Source organism: Helianthus annuus, chromosome 1, assembly GCF_002127325.2.
Source record: "Helianthus annuus cultivar XRQ/B chromosome 1, HanXRQr2.0-SUNRISE, whole genome shotgun sequence".
Lineage (NCBI taxonomy): Eukaryota > Viridiplantae > Streptophyta > Magnoliopsida > Asterales > Asteraceae > Helianthus > Helianthus annuus.
The window spans coordinates 126,930,550-126,943,665 of NC_035433.2; the positions used below are offsets into that span (position 1 = coordinate 126,930,550).

The 13,116-nt window shown below is 33.3% G+C and overlaps 1 non-coding gene across 1 annotated transcript; it reads left to right on the top strand.

The window, feature by feature from the left end:
• The first annotated feature begins 387 nt into the window (after positions 1–387).
• On the top strand, positions 388–493 carry LOC118483069. Its single transcript, XR_004869538.1, has one exon. It is a non-coding gene; the product is annotated as a small nucleolar RNA R71 (small nucleolar RNA).
• Positions 494–13,116: the final 12,623 nt, after the last annotated feature.

The following is a 13,116-nucleotide window of genomic DNA, read 5'->3' on the forward strand; positions in this document are numbered from 1 at the left end:
TAAGTATTGGAATTCATGTTGTAGTTTCTACCACCCCCTCCTTGACCTTGTACCGCATGAACTTCTTCATATTGCCCTTCAACCATCCCTTGGAAATTTTCAACCGCATGACTTATTTCATTACAAATAGCACAAACATCATAAATTTGGTTAGAAGTTTGAACATTACCATCGTCAACTATATGAACTTGTGATCTTGTGACAGCCGGTCGCGCTCTCCTTGATGCTTGAGCTTTCCTCTTTGATGTAATGGCCATTTGCTCCAAGAACTCCCAATCGTCATGCTCATAGTTTGTGCCAAAAGTCCCGTTTGTGATGGACATTAAATCACGAGCATCTTCGGCACTCAATCCCTCGTGGAAGGCGTTCATCAACTCCCAAAGCTCAATTCCATGGTGAGGACAATTTTTAATCATCATATTAAATCGCTCGAAAGCTTCATGAAACATCTCGCCTTGTTGTTGTTGAAAACTCCTCAACCCCTTTCTTGCATCGTTGGTCTTTTGGGCGGTGTAAAACTCATCCAAAAAGGTTTGTTGCATTTCCCCCCATGTATATATAGATGCTGAAGGCAAAGTGTAGAACCACTTCTTTGCCTTATCTTCCAACGAAAATTGAAACAAGACCAACTTGACATCATCGGCCGAAAAACCTTGACTCCCAAGAGTATTGCAAATTGAGTCATAAGCTTCCAAATGGAAATAAGGTTCCTCCGTCGCTAGAGCCTTGTATTTCGGCAAACTTTGCAAAGAATTTGTTCTAACTTCAAAAGTTCGTCCTTGGTCGTTGTGAGGAATAACTACCGGCCAGGGATTATGAGTGATTATCGGCCTGAAATGCGCTTCTATACCTCTTGCGTGATCTCGAAGATGCCTTCTTGGTACACCCACCCTAACTCTTGGATGCACCGGACCCATTGGTCTTGGCATATGCCCTTGTGGTGCAATTGGTTGTTGAAACTGTTGTTGTGGCACCGGTGGGCGTTGAATTGGCCTTTGTGGGCGAACTTGTTGCAAAGGCACCGGACGTTGCAATTGCGGCCCTTGTGGCCTTGGCCTAATGTGTTGTGGTATAAGCTGTTGTTGTGGCACTCCACCAACACTTGGCATTACTTGAAATTGACCTTGCACATAATCGAACTCTCCTTGATCCCCATCACCTCCATAAGCGTAACCATCTTCATCATAACCTTCAAAATCTTCATATCCCTCGTCATAACCATCTCCCTGAATTCCCGAAGTTTGCCCAAATGGGAGAGTCGAGTACTGAAAACCCAATTGGTATTGTGGTCTAAAGGATGAAGTAGCATGCACAATAGTTGAATTTGGTGCAATTGTGAAGTTCGAGGATGATTGACCCGTAGTTGGGGGAAAGAAATGGGAAAATGGTGGGATTGTGGTAGAAGGGTTAAAGGTAATGGTGGGTTCGACTTGGGTAGTGATCGGTTGAGTGACATTGGTTGGTGTGAATTCGACAGTGGTATTAGGTAAAGTGGTGTTTGGTGATGGTTGGGTGAAAGTAGGTATAAAGGATGAGGTCGTATGACCTGTTGTGGGTGGTACTTGAGATTCTTGCATGATGTTTCTTGGTGTAATGGGTGAAGTAGGTGAACCAACAATTCTGTTTTCTCATAATAGAACTCTGTTTTGCCTCAATGTCCTTTCAATTTCCGGATCGAACGATAGTGGTGACGACTTGTGAGAGCCTCTAGTATGCATACACCTGAAAGTACCTGCACACTAAACACAACCAGCGTAAACCCGAAAATAACAAACAAAACTACTAAATTAACACACGTTGCGCACTACTCCCCGGCAACGGCGCCAAAATTTGACGTGCTGTCGTAGTTACATGCAAATTTAATCCAATTACTACTAATAGCTAGCGGTAAGTGGGTATCGAACACAGGGAGTTTGTGGAATATGTGTTATTTAGAAGTGTATCTAAGTTAACTAAGATTAAACTAATTACAATAAAAAGTAAATTCAAAGAGTTGGATTGTTTGTTTGATTTTTTAGAACTGAGATTACTAATTAAATTGCGAAATGAGAATTGGTTTTGTAAACAATTTAGAGACAAATGACCATCCTAAGTTTCCGGTTTGCTTTGACATTCATGCTAATATTCAACTAGAAAGAACCACATAGACATGGTTCATATGTTATTACTTGTCGTGATGAAAGGGAACTAAGTACTCGGATTCCTAGAACGCGAGGTTGTTACCCGATGACCAATTAATCAATACCCAATCCTAATCCCGCCCATGATATCTCGATTGCCAACGGCACCAAGAACGTATGGTTCAGACTAAGATTAACATACAAATTAACAATTTACGAACAAGAAAACAACACACCATAATAAACAAACCATCATAGCAAGTCTATTATTCTAGAAATAAGAATCAAAACACAAATGTCTTAGACAAACCTTCAACCTAGGATGATCACCATAAGTTTAGCCACTCATGACTTGGACATCATCATCACATACATATCAATGTTCATAGGAATTAAAACACTAACAAGATGTTTAGAAATTGTTTCAAGCTCTCAAGAACACCCAAAAATCGCCCCTAGACTGCTGGTAACCGAATGAGAATGATTGCCCTTGAAAAGACACAATAAAACATCATAAAATAGGGCAGTTACACATTTCTCCGTCATCTCCACCGTAAATTACGGTACCACCGTAAGTTACGGTGGACCAAAAAGTGTTACGGTGGGTCTCTACTGCCTTACGGTGGACGAAAAATGCTGGGGTCTACCGTAAATTACGGTACTACCGTAAGTTACGGTAGGCTTCAGCATGAAATTTTGTTTTCAGCATAACTTTTTCGTTTCAACTCCGTTTTCTTCACCGTTTTCGCCTCCGTTCTCGTAATTCCGTCCTCTATCATGCTATCTTCTTAATTCTTTAGTTCTAGTAAATTATTTTCTTCATATATGCTCCATCTTTCAATCTCTAATCCAACCGCGCCTATTCCGAAGCTTCATTTCCACACTTTTAAGCTCCGAATGTACCTGAAACATAAGCAACTGTAGTCATCTAATTCAAGACAATTACATGATTAAATGAGGGATTAACTTGTCATTTAACACCATTAAGGGTTGTCCTATGGACCACCCATCAACTGCTTATTATGGTTCTTATAGTCTTAATATTTAATTTTGCCACTAATTCTCATGTTATTTATTTGTTGAGTTCTGGTAAGGAAACGTATGGAACTAGAATCAACTAATCATGTGTTAATTGGAATATTAAAATTAGCAGACTTGAATATCTTTAGTAAGTGACTACCTAATTAACTTATCCATCTGTTCTTCTGAATAATGGATAGTCTCGTTGCTTATGCCTAGTCTAATGACATAATTATGTTGTGAGATTTTCCCTTGAAGAACCTTAGAGTTGGAATCTTTTACTTGTAATTTGTCTATGGACCTTAGAAGTTAGAACAATCCTCTTTTAAAGTTTTAAGTGGTTGTAAGGTGAGTAACAACTTATTTTCCAGCTTCAAACATTTATTTCTTTGTACATATGTTGCTTATCAACACACTCATTATACTTTGGGACTTTTGAGTGTTATAGTTGATTTATAAGGCATCAATTGTACAAGTGAAAATCTTAGTATGGAATGTACTGGAAAAATGTACGTATTTCCATGCGTAAGCCCTTAACTTTATGGGTCATGGTATTGTACATTATAATATATTCACATAAACCACTTAACCTTATAGTTTAGAATTTTAAATGAAGGCATGCATCTTAGGAATTCTTGTGATTATTCCATAAATAATAGATTAGTCTTAGGAAAGACTTAATCTGGAATAACTTTAGTGATAGCATTATGTTAGAGAGTTCTTGATTATCATAAGAGACATCATGTTCGATTTATCCTATTCATCATGCTCTAGTTTTCTTCTGTAGTACTTATATCAGAAGAGAGCAATAGGATTATCGTGTCTTAAGAGATAATCAAGGATTTAATTTAAGAGCTAATTCTTATAGAAACTTTAAATAAAGCAAAACATTGTAGGTTTAGGAATTAGAGTGGATGAGATACTTATTTATAGAAGAAAATTATAGTGAGTAAAATTTATGGGTACTAAAAAATAAGGCAGACAAAATGATCATAAGATTAATGAAGGATCATTAATGTGAGGATCATTATATGAAGAAGTTGTGATATGTCTATTACTAACATCAAAATAATAGACTTAGTTAAAGTTCTACTTAAACGAAGACACATCAGCTTTGGCCAGAAGTGTAATCATTTAAGCATGTGTGCAAAGTTATCGTGACAAATCAGCTTTGGCCAGAAATGTGACAATCACTTTAGTTATGCACTTGTTAAGTATGCCAGACATAAATCAATTAAATCAGCTTTGGCCAGAAATAAGACATTCATGTTTGTAATGCATAGTTAACATAGCTTTTATAATACTTGAAAAATAAATAGATGCATCAAATCAGCTTTGGCCAGAAATGATACATCAGAAGCTCATTCAAGTTAAGCTATTTTGGTTTTTGCAAAATTATCTGATTAATTAAGTATTTACAAAAACCAAATTTTAGTTCACATTAACAGCTTAATAAAGTAATGAGATTTCGAGTTCAGCCTTAGATTTCGAGTTAGTCTTAGGTCTCGAGTGAGATCTCGACTCAGTTATGAGGTCTCGAGTCGGAACCATGGTCTCGAGTACTGAATTTTATGAGATCTCGACTCCATAATGAGGTCTCGAGTCACAACCATGGTCTCGAGTTGTGAAGATTTAAAACCCTTAGTCGAAACCTTATGGTCTCGAGTCGAAATCGTCGTATCGAATCGAAACCGTTGTCTTCAGTTGTAAAGATTTGAGAACCCTTATGAATTCGAGTCGAGACCTTGTGTTGTGGTCTCGAGTCGAGATCTTGGTCTCGGGTCGTTAAAAGAGTGATCTCGAAACTCCTGTTAACAGCTGTTGTTGTGAAAATAACTGAAAACTCAAAATTTTAGCGATTGTGGGATAGTGTTTCCAGTTTTATTGTTGATCTAAACTTATAAAAGATTTCGAAAATTATAACTGGTTGCCTTTTAACAGTTTTCGAAAATTTTAAGAGATAAAATTCAGATCAAAACAGGAAAAAACACCCACTAATCTAGATTACATTCCAAAACTTAAGGAATTTTTCGAGTTTCTTAGAACATGTGATGACAATTAATTAATTTACATAATAAAACTATGAATCTTTCAATTAATGAAAACCAATATCTGTTTAACTTTAAATAATGATTTCAAAGCAAAAGTAAAATAAGGTATAATGGAAAGATAAGAATTAATATGTGGTAAAACTGAGAACGTGAACCACTGATTTCACAAGCAATTCGACCACCATCATTACTGGTATAATTTTGATTGATTTTAATTTTCAAATTACTTTGAAGATCATGAAAAAATCGCAAAACAGAAAAAGAAAATCAATCTTAATGTTTTAAATCCTAAAACATTGAGTTCCTTGTTAATGGGAGCAGGCAAACTCCTTATCATAACATCCCTAACTAAAGTTGAAACAGATTTGCAAATTAATTCTAAAGTTGAAACAGATTTTCAAATTAATTCTAAGGTTAGTGGGAGCAGGCAAAGTCCTTATCATGATTTGCAAGGAATAGAAAAGGCGGGGGGAAGAGTGTCATTAAATTTCACTCCGAATTTAACTCCAATTACACCTCTTGTACACCATACTGCACCAACTCTTACAAACTTAGAATCCTGGAAATGATAGCTACCTAACCAAGAGCTAATCCATAAAACCAAAACTTCTAATAAACCCAATAATCAGCTCAGGAGGTCATCTAGGTTTAAAAGCCTACTAACTTTGATGATTACATAACCTCCCTAACTAAAGTTGAAACAGATTTTGGAAAAGTTTACTAATCCTACCTCTTCAAATTAAGCCGTTAGTGTCAATCAATCTTCTAAATGGAATAAAACAGTTTTCTAGTAAAACTGATTTTATGTGTTCGTATAACGTTTGGGATTTGATTGAATTATCTAAGAGTATTCATAACTAAACCAAATCCTAATATATAAACGTTAAGACACTAAGAAGCATGATTGATTGTCAAAGGTTATACTTAGGAAGAGATAAATTATCAAAGATTTCTTTGAGGATCATCACTGTTCTAGTAGCTTATAAAGTTTAAAGCTACATTAAATAAACATTAAAAACATTTTTCCTAACAAATGGCTGGCATATTTATATATTCATAAAACAACCTGAAAGTTCCAAACTGAAGGTTAAAGAACACTTTATTTGTAAGCCAATAAAATCCATGTATGGGTTAATGCAAACATCATAATGCGATGAAAACTTAGAGTAATTATTTTCATCAAGAACCAAGTGGATTAATGTAGCTATCTCAAAATGAGAGGGAGCAACTAAAATAAACTTGTCTATATAGATTATATTCTTTTGACAAGTATATATGTTACATAAGTCAAAACATTGTTAACACAAACTTTGATATAATAGATCTCAGAGATATCTCTTAAGTGATAGATATCATAACATACCGAGGTAGACCTAATGGGACATTAGTTCCGTTCCATAATAAGTTTAATATTAAATGGGTCCTTACATATGTAACAAAAAATACTGCTCTTCTTTAGAGGATAATAAGATAAATGAGATTATTTCCTTACGCTTCATTAATTAGAAGCCTTATGTAAGTTCAAGTCTATACTTGTTTAGATATTACTCACATTGCAACACACTAGATATGTCTAGATTAACGTGAAGCATTTAATAGAGTATTACAATATCTTTAAAAGAAAAGAGAGGCTATGATTTGAAGAAGAAGTGAGAACTCAAACCGGTTTATTACTCTAACTTTGTGATATTCAAAGATGACAAAATGTAATTTCGGGTATATCCTTATGTCAGTAGACAAAACCTATCTCATGGGGAGTCATAATAAACTGATAACAACAACCTAAGTTATAACGACATAATATAGTCACTAAATGTTGTTGGAAATATATCAGTGGACTCATAAGTTTATTAACTCCATATAATTAATGTTTTGAAGACTTAGTGTGATAAAGTCAGCTACCATAACACCTTGAACAGTAACAGTTCAAGAGGTGCTGCATTAAATTTTCGATACGCAATTAATTATTCGTTTATGAACGAATTGAGGAAACTAAGTTTTGTATCGAATACATTCATGATATGCTTAAGGATCCTATAACTGAAGGGCTATTACCCATAAGTCTTATTAAGAGAGCTCATAGACGGGTATTAATTGATGGCCGTGCGCAACTGCATATCGTACTATGAATGAATAACTATTAGTTAATTTTCCTCATCAGTTTGATTTTGTATGTCTCTAACATATGTTCTGCCGGTATAATGACATATAGACAAATGTAAATACAAATCAAACGTTGAAGGGCTTGCTTATTTTGATCATAACTGTTAGGTTTTAAATTGAGGTTGTAGTATGATTAATGGGGGTCCTGAGTCGAATGATGATTCAACGGCTGTATTTCTCTGCTACGGTTCTTGGTTTAAAGCTAAAATGAGTGTTAACTTCTGATCAGACTTATCTAGTGCTCATGATAAATGATTATTCGGCTAAGTGGGAGAATGTAAGATTAAATATTTTATTTATATGTATTTAATCTAGTAGCCATCATTATCATTTATATAATATGGATCAAAATATATTAAAACGTATAATAAATTAGTTGGTAATTGTTGATGGGCCATATTACCCTAATTAACTAATTGGGTTTCCCCTTGGGTGTATATAAGGAGATTATTAGAGAGGGATTAGGGTTAGACATTCATAACATCAACACTAAAATCGCCTCTCATCTCTCTCCATTACTACGAGTTCTTCAACCCTAAAGAACTCGGTACTACCATCAAGAAGATACATCCTAAAAGGGAACCAGACCAATCTGACGAACATGACGTCTACTTCCCTCTCTGGTGTGGTGACTGGCTAATCAGGTACACACGTCTTATTTTATTGTTCATGATTGAATTTACATCATTAGGGTTTATGTTTTACCCATGTTCTTATGATATAATCAACAATATTTTTTTTTGAACGGCTAACAGAATCAACCCCGAGCTCTTTTGGAGCACCCACTGAGTCCATCACTAATTCCGGAGAAAACACGGTAACCCACCCGCCCGTAGGCACGAGTCACGACGGTGGAATTACCGGTAAAACCTGTTTTGGCTCAAGGATCGAACCTAGATTTCTCTGGGTCTCCTCTCACTGTCTACCGATGTCTCGCTTTGCACCAAGTGGGATTCGAACCTGCATCTCTCAAGAAAAATGCAAGCCTCCCACCACCTGATCTAGATATCATTAGCTAAATTGATGAGATATTAATTTGGATTACCACTATCTAATATTTGTAGTAGTTACTAGTTGATGCCCCCGCCCGCGTTGCGGGGCGATAGCCGAATAATTCTCAATCAATTAAAAAAACACTATTATAGTTTTGTTAGGAAAAAAAACTAAAACGATGACAAGACCGTAGTTCTGAGCTCAGAGCAAAACTGTAGTTTGTAAAAATTAATGATCGAGTGTTAGGCAGCTCTTTAACATGAAAAAAATTAAATCCAGTCAACCAATTAAAAAACACTTTTATAGTTTTGCTAAAAAAAACTAAAACGGTAGCAATACTGTCATTTGAACTAAGATCAAAGTTGTATTTGTTGACTTGGGTAAAATCGTAATTTGGCAAAAGTTAAAGTGATGGCAACACTATAAATTTGAACCGGAGACAAAATCGTTATATAACTTCGCACTAAGGACAAAATCGTAATTTTAAGCTGGGGACAAAACTATATTTTTAACTTGAACCGGGACAAAATCAAAATTTTGAACTGAGTGCAAAATCGTAATTTTGAATAGGGGCAAAAACATACTTTTATTTTGAACCGGGCAAAAACATAATTTTAAACTGAATGCGAAATCATAATTTTTGAAACAGGGCGAAAATGCAAAGTCGTCATTTTTAGTTTGGGGCAAAAGCGAAAATTTATTTTGAACTAGGGCCAAAAATGTAATTGTAATCTGGGGATAAAATCATAATTTTTAACCGAGGGCAAAATCGTAATTTTGAGTGAGAGACAAGAACATAATTTGATTTTGAGCTGGGGTAAAAACGTTATTTTATTTTAAATTAAGGACGAAACCGTAATTTTAAAACGAATATAAAACAATAAATGGTTGGTCGAATAGGGAAGTGCCACGCAGCTGTGTGTCACTATTCCCCTACCTTACTTTTGTATATGTAGAAAACTAGAAGTTATTGATCTTATATATTAGAATTTATTTATATTGGTAAATAATTAAAAGTTATGTTTTTTTTTAGTTAAGTCATAGAAGTTCTATATAAAAAATCATTTTAAGTAGAGAACTTTAGTGAATATAAACTGGCCACCTGGGCAAAAACTTATTGGCGCAAGGCTTATCGACGCGTTGTGAACACAGACAACTCTACAATTCCAGAGGTAACACATCACTCGAAGATCCTCTGTAATAAAACCCCTGCTTCACCTGAAGTAAATTACATCAAATGAGACATCAACCCATAACCTACACATTGGAAAGTCATCAAGTTACCTCCTTTCAAATCAATTGATCTGAGACTCATTAATAACAAATAAAGAACTTTGAGAACAGTATAAACAGCAAACATATTATTTAATACATGAGAGATTATGTAATTAGGGAGAGGTTCATTTGAGAAGAAAATTTAGTTGAGAAGAAAAAGAATAAAGGGTACAATTGTAAAATATTAAGTAGTTATTTTTTCAACTCAGTTATTACAATCTTTAACTAATTAATTATTCATAAAGACTATTATTCTCTACACTATTTTTCATTGCCTACACACATAAAAAGTTATCCTACACATTTCGAAAATTATTCTACACATACTTAAATTTATCATATACAACTCGTAATTTATCCTACACACCTACTAATTTGTCCTACACTCTAAATTAATTTTTTTTTAATTCTTGAAAAAAATATATATATTTTGAAAATAAGTTACAAATCTAATGTTTAGCTATTAAAAAGGAAGACTAGATATTAATGATCTATGTAAGTTTACAAATATACCGTTACATTAAATTTAAATGCAAATATTAAATGAAGTAAAATGAAACATTCTTATTGGTTGAAACTTAATCATTTTTCTTCTTACAAAAAATTTCTTCTCATTTGAACCTTACCCTATGTAATGTAACGGGGGAGGTTCATTTGAGAAGAAAATTTAGTTGAGAAGAAAAAGAACAAAGGGTACAATTGTAAAATATTAAGTAGTTATTTTTTCAACTTATTTATTACAATCTTTAACTAATTAATTACTCATAAAGACTGTTATTCTCTACACTATTTTTCATTGCCTACACACATAAAAAGTTATCCTACACATTTCGAAAATTATTCTACACATACTTAAATTTATCCTACACAACTCGTAATTTATCCTACACACCTAGTAATTTGTCCTACACTCAAAATTAATTTTTTTTTAATTTTTGAAAAAATATATATATTTTGAAAATAAGTTACAAATCTAATGTTTAGCTATTAAAAAGGAAGACTAGATATTAATGATCTATATAAGTTTACAAATATACCCTTACATTAAAATTAAATGCAAATATTAAATGAAGTAAAATGAAACATTTTTATTGGTTGAAACTTATTCCTTTTTCTTCTTACAAAAAAATTCTTCTCATTTGAACCTTATCCTATGTAACTAATTACCCACTCCCTTTCAGACTTTTATTATATCTACAACACTATGTAAACATGTATTATAGGATTATTAAAATCTATACTATATAATAAAAGAAACCTGTTTTGTGACACTTGTCATTCTCTCATTTAATTGATTAAAATTATTAATAATACTAATAATAATAATATTTAATCTAAATTACTACAAATTTTTATTATTAATAGTATTTAATCAAATCTAAAATCTAATCTATTACAAATTTTTATTATCAATAATATTTAATCAAATCTAATAAGAATTCATACGAATTCCAAAATAATAATAATATTTATGATAATAATTCTTTTCATCTCATCCTACGAGTATGCATGTGCATGTATATTGAGTTAGAAAAAAAAAACTTAATTTCCTAGCCCAATTGCCACTTAATGATTATCGGTCCAACTCCTTTTGAGGACCAAATCGTCCCAACTCTCTTGTGTTCAACTGTTGCGCATGCATGTTATTTGATCTGATTCCTCAAAACAAACTTCCGAACTTAAGGCCCTAATCCTCAAACCGCCCAAACTGTCAAATTAATTTATAAATTACGTGAGAGCATGTTGTCTTCTCTATAACTATCCAAAACTCTCATCAAACCCTACCTGCAAGTATACTAATCTACGAGTATAAAAAATCTCTCTCTATCTCTCTCGCTGCGGAATCGGTCCCAAGATCACCACGCAATCGGTTAGTACAACTCACTCCGCAGTTTTTAATTAAGTTTTTGTTGTTTCGGTTTCGGTTCGATCTCGACTTTAGTTTTAGGTGCATTCGTGACATGAACTTGACTTGGTATGAAACTGTGACTTTGACTTGGTACAGAAACTATGCTTATATGTACGAACACATGCTACTTGGTATAGAAACTGTGATGTGTATGTTATGTGATGTGCTTATATATGATGCTACTGTGATTATAAGGTTTTATGAATGGTAAGAAAATAGTATTAACCTAATTTAAAAAATAATAAAAAAATCCATTTTGACTTAGAAAGATTTTTTTAACAATAGATAAACCTGTGTAAATACACATGGTTTTTAATGATATAACATTTCTTTATTATTTGCTATATAAAATTAAATTTATTAAACCCGTACAATACACGAAGTTTTTTTAAAGTATAATTTTTCTATTATTTAGTATATAAAATTATATTTCTTCCACCCGTGAATACACATGGGTTTTTTTAAATATAAATTTTTTATTGTCTGGTATATAAAAGTACTTTTATTTAACCCGCACAATACACGAGGTTCTTAAAAATATAATTTTTTATTATTTAATATATAAAATTATATTTACTCAATACATGTAATAAAAGAGGTTTTTAAAAATATATTATTTTTATTTAGTATATAAAATTATATTTATTAAACCCGTGTAATACACGGGGTTCTAATCTAGTTTTCTATATAGAATTCTAAAAATCTTCTATTTAAAATTAGCAATGTTTTAAAATCCGGTTTTTTAATCATATCGGATTAGGCACAAAAATGGTCTAACCGGTTGATCCGGGTTGTATCGGGCGGTTCAACCGTATTGACTAGTTAACTGTATAATTCTATAAATTACAACATCAACTCAACAAATAATCCAAAATTGGATGTAAATGTAAATCTAGAACGAATGATGGAGTGATGGAAGTCTGGAACAAGTCATGAATGATGGATTGATGAAGCAAGTTTTGAATTTTGATCGATGGAGATAAAATATTAAAAGTCGTTAGGTTAAAGTTGAGAGTAAATAAGAAGATGAGTCGATAAAAAGTAAAATCTTAACCCAAAAAAAAAGACCTGAGCCGGTACCGGTATAACGGTTCAAACCGGTATACCGGATTTTACCAGCGGTACAAAGTCGATGTCGTTTCTCCTACTTACCGGGGTGTTTCGGACCGGATTTAAATCCGAAAACGGTAATATCGGTATAACCTGCCGGTATTTACCGGCTTTTAAAACATTGAAAATTAGCTTGTTTTGTATGAGTCTAATCAATTCTCATTGTTTAGGGATTTTTCCGTTTCATTACTTTTTCGCACTAAATAATAACAATATACCTTATTTTGACAAAATATGACATAAAGTGTAGCATTTTATCTTATGACATTGTCATTTATTAATATGCTTTACAATTTTTATATATGCTAATTTTGAGGGTGTTGTTGAGTCGCAGACGACCTTGTCGGCACGCATAATGAGCCATTGAGAACTATAAACTACTGTGAAAGAAAAGAAAGTTGTCATATTGTGGTGGCCTACGGCAGAACAATTGCGGAGGAGCCGAGGAGGTGATCGACTATCTTTGTTGTCAACA